Here is a 4655-nt window from a genome sequence, read left to right on the forward strand (position 1 = left end):
TGTTCAAAATCATGTATCAGTTTTGATTATTTTTAATATTCTCAACAACCTAAATCAATTTTGAACTACCTTACCTATATAGGATACATAAATTTCATAGAAAAATACTTTACGAACAAAGATATATAGCGGGTCGGTATCCGGTCAAGTCGTACACAGACCAACTCGTACACAGGTCAACTCGTATACAAAATTGTCCGCATAAAAAACGAAATTTCCGCATAGAAAAACGAAGTCAACTCGTATACAAAAAAATCCCGATACAAAATCGAAAGTCAAAGTTGTCCGCAAAAAAAACGAAATTTCCGCATAGAAAAACGAAGTCAACTCGTATACAAAAATTCCCGTATATTTAACCGAAACTCGCATACATAAACACAGTATAATTTGAAAGTCAACTCGTATACAAAAAGTTAGAAACAAAACGTAAAAAGTAATTTAAGCAAAAGTAACTTAAAACACTTGGTTTCTTGTAATAAATTTTCTTTATATATTGCTTCCGTAATTCAGCGTAACTGGTAAAAAGGACATGTTATCAACTATTACAAAGATTGCAAAATTCATACATGTATAATTGTGCATTATCATTAAACTCGGTAACGATGTGAAATTAGAACAAAAAAAAAAATAACGTTAATTAATTGTGTCAATCCAATCATTATTATTTGGTAATTATTTCTACACATCAAAACAATAATTGTTAAAACAACAAGCGCGGTGTTTCTTGCTTCTCCAAACGGATGACTTTTCAAAGGCTAATTAAGATACTCCTCATTATTTTGTTTGAAATAAATATATCCAACTTTCCGCTTTTATATGTCATTCCCCAAACTTCTTTCAACATGGTACGACACCTGTGTGTTTCCTGTCGACGAACTGTAAGTAATATACCAGTGATTTATAAGTTAAAAATTTGTTTATTTATATAATGAGTGAAAAGTGAATATAAAAGTCACATTTTTGTATACGAGTTGACCTTCGGTTTAGCATACCTATTTTATATGCGGAAATTTTTGTATACGAGTTGACTTTGGTTTTTTTATGCGGAAAATTTTGTATACGAGTTGACCTGTGTACGAGTTGGTCTGTGTACGACTTGACTGTAAATCAGCGGGTCTCAGTAAATGTTCTTCGAAGCATTTTCCTTTTTTTTTTATTTCCAAAATATCATCAGCAGTAGTAATGGAGGAACTTCAAGAGTAGTGTGCAAATGTATATTCAAGAAGCGGTGTAAATCAGACGTGAATACTTAGGAATTCCAAGGAATTCTTTAAAAATTGGAAATCCCACAATGTTACTTAAATCAATAGAAACAAAACATACTACTTTTGTATACTTTTTAAAACCACCCCGTCAAAGCTAAGTCAAGGCTTTTAGACTATGGGGGGTAATCGTTTCAAAAATACAGACCTGTAAACTTGTTAGTCCGAATATGCAGTCGTGTTGGTGTGTAAGCCTGAGCATAAATGAGTGTAATTTTGATTGTATAACCTATTAAACTCAGGCATAAACACTTTAGGGTTGATCCCGAAGGCCTTCAATCCAATTTTTCTACAGATGCACAATACACCGATCCATTTTATTTATGGGTGTGTCGGGTTTGACCAATCAGATCACGTCATCTGATGCGGCGTATAAGGTCGGACATTGGTCGGACATCGCTACATGAAAATGGCGATTGTTTACGCATTGAAACTGAAAATTTGGGTGTTATTTGTCGATTGAGTTCAATATAAGGGTGAAGCACTGTTCGTATGGGACATGTAAATCGGATAGCAGGTATCCAGAGAAACTTATGGGAGCAAAATTCATCCCATTTCCGAAGCCAAAGTCTGATTTGGAGAAATGTTTACGATGGATATCATGCTGTCGAAGACCACATGCCCAGCTTAACGTTGACAAAATTACGAAGCATACATATGTGTGTTCTAAGGTAAGTACACGTTCATTTTATTTTCAGATTATAGAATAACCTCTCATCCAGTAATTCGATATCATTTGAACATGTTGAACACTGACTATACCCAGTAACGTTACATCACGTATGTACAACTTGAAAATGGCGTCGTTTTTGTTCCGACTTCTAAAATACCAAAATGCCCATACTGGCATAAACAAATTAGATTTTAACACTTGGTTATGTGTCAGAATGCTTGTAAAACAAATGCAGTAAAATTTTAAAGCTTTCAAGATGTACCTGTAGCTTTGTGCTGTGACAGAGAGTCAGACAGAGCGCATTACATATCATAGAATATACTGATTGTATTACTATTTTTTTTTTACACTGTTTCAGCATTTCATTTCATTGGATGGCCCTTCAGATGAATACCCAGATCCTTGTGATGCCCAGACTGGTGAACTGCACTGAGCAAGGCGAAAGATCATATACTTGTCTCAACAGTTAAAATCAGATGATTTAAACAGCAAGACCAGGTTTGCATCAAATAAAACATTTCAATAATCAGCTGATAAGTGTTGGGTTAAAGATGAACATATTTGTCTCTGGTCAGATAATATATTGCATAACTTTCTCTACATCTGTATTCTGTATTCTACATGTTCTATACCGGTCTTATAATGAAGGTTTTTAATCAAATATTTTTTTTTCAGTAGTACATGTACTGATGATTTACTATATTCTCAAGCAATGGAATGCTGTTTAACAACACAGACAACTTCAAATCCTGCCATAGATTCCTCATGCCAAACAGAAGAAGAATGTATGTATATTTGTCAAAACCAGATTCTGCTTCTGTGATTTAGCTGGTTCCTTTTTATTAATTGAACACAGTAACACACTTTCATTTGTGAAATAATTCATTTCATAGCTGTAAAGTAACATTTGATGACTTAAACTATGCAGCAGGAATATTGTTCAATATTCTTGGTCTGTATTGAAGGTAAAAATTAGCAAGCTTATCAAACATTTCTGTAATGAAGTCAACATTTTTGGTTATTTTTTCCACAAATAAATCTGTTCTTGTGTACACAACAAATATGCAGAAAGAAACACCTGTCACCATTAATTGTCCCTGAATTTGGAAATAATAATCATGATTCTTTTTCAATGTATATGAATGAGTCTCCTAATATCTCAAGACAAAACTTTGGTAAGTTCACTGCCCTTGCGATGAGTAAATCTCTAGCTGAAAAGGGACATTTTATTTGCAATGCCCCAGTCTGTCCTTCTATACAAACTTTACCATCAGGCGAGGCAGCAAGAAATGAAAATCTTGGATTTACTACTAATCCACAGTCATGAATATGTACATTGTGGAATTTTTCCATATATTTCTTTTAAGCTATGTTTTCGTTACATTTGCCGTAGGAAGTTGCTTCAGTAGTAAAATTTTTACTTTCAAATATGCTAGAAACAAAAGTTTCAGTGATATCTTTTTTTTCCTTTTACATATTCTTGCAAACTGGGAAGCAGTCACACGTTTCTTCCTCTCCTCATACCACAAAGCATTTTCAGATTGATCCACGGTTAATCTTTCTAACTTCTCAGCGTCATCTTGTGTCATGTTAAAATCTTGATTGAGTTGTTGAAATTTAAAATTGATTAATGGCACATCAGTGTCTAGAGGAAATGTAGTATTTCCACAAGCCCCATGTACAATGGTCGGAAAAGATTTGTAGTTTTTCAACTGAAAATTTACAGTTAATATAAGTATAATTAACATCTTTGATATGTACATAGGCTAACACATGGTACATGTAACTACAAAAATTATTTATAACAGCATACTGTGAGAATAAAGTTAACTACGTATTTATATATACCATATATACTTAACGGTATGCAAACTCTTGTAAGTAAGTAATGTATTTATGTATGCATGCAATTTTATCGGTATTTTTTTGATCATATAATTTTATTTATTTTGATGTTAATTACAGTACACTTATTAATGAACTATTTTATTTACTATTTCAGTATTTTCATCTATGGATGTGCTTTCATGAGTCGCACAAGTTAGAAAACTGGAGGAAGAAAATGACAGGTTGCGACAGGAAATCAGACAGAGAGGGAAAGTTTCTAATGCTGCTTGCCAAACAGAGAGAGATACAATTTTCACTGCTGAAGAAGTTTTAAAGTCATAGATCAAAAACTTGTTTGAATTTTACACTGGATTAAGTTATAGTATATTTCTCATGCTTCTTGTGTTTCTCTTTCCAAGTTGTGAAAATCCAATCATTTATGAAGACAAAACAAAAGAAACACATATTGACAAGTTTCCTTTGTCACATCAGTTGTTTATGTACCTGTGCAGACTAAGAAATGCTTTAAATGTGAAAGATTTAGCATTCAGATTCAATATTAAGGTTCAAACTGTGTCAACAGTAATTAATGGGGTAGCGAAGTACATATATTTGAGATTAGGTTCCTTAAGTTATTGGCCCCATCGAAATACAATCATAGGAATCATGCCAGAATCTTACAAATATGATTTTCCAAACTGTTTAGCTATTCTTGACTGTACCGAGCTTAAAACTGAAAAACCTTCATCATTGAAACAACAAAGTCAGTGCTATTCAGACTACAGATCCTCCAATTCATTTAAAGCTTTTGTTGTTTGTGACCCAAGAGGATCAATTTTATTTGTTTCAGATTTATTTTCTGGAAGTATTTCTGACAATGATATCATTGAACA

General features: G+C 33.0%; 1 pseudogene; it reads left to right on the forward strand.

Moving 5' to 3' along the window:
- The first annotated feature begins 816 nt into the window (after window positions 1-816).
- LOC128160698 (uncharacterized) lies at window positions 817-4104 on the forward strand (annotated as a pseudogene).
- Window positions 4105-4655: the final 551 nt, after the last annotated feature.

Source organism: Crassostrea angulata, chromosome 8 (genome assembly GCF_025612915.1).
Source record: "Crassostrea angulata isolate pt1a10 chromosome 8, ASM2561291v2, whole genome shotgun sequence".
Lineage (NCBI taxonomy): Eukaryota > Metazoa > Mollusca > Bivalvia > Ostreida > Ostreidae > Magallana > Magallana angulata.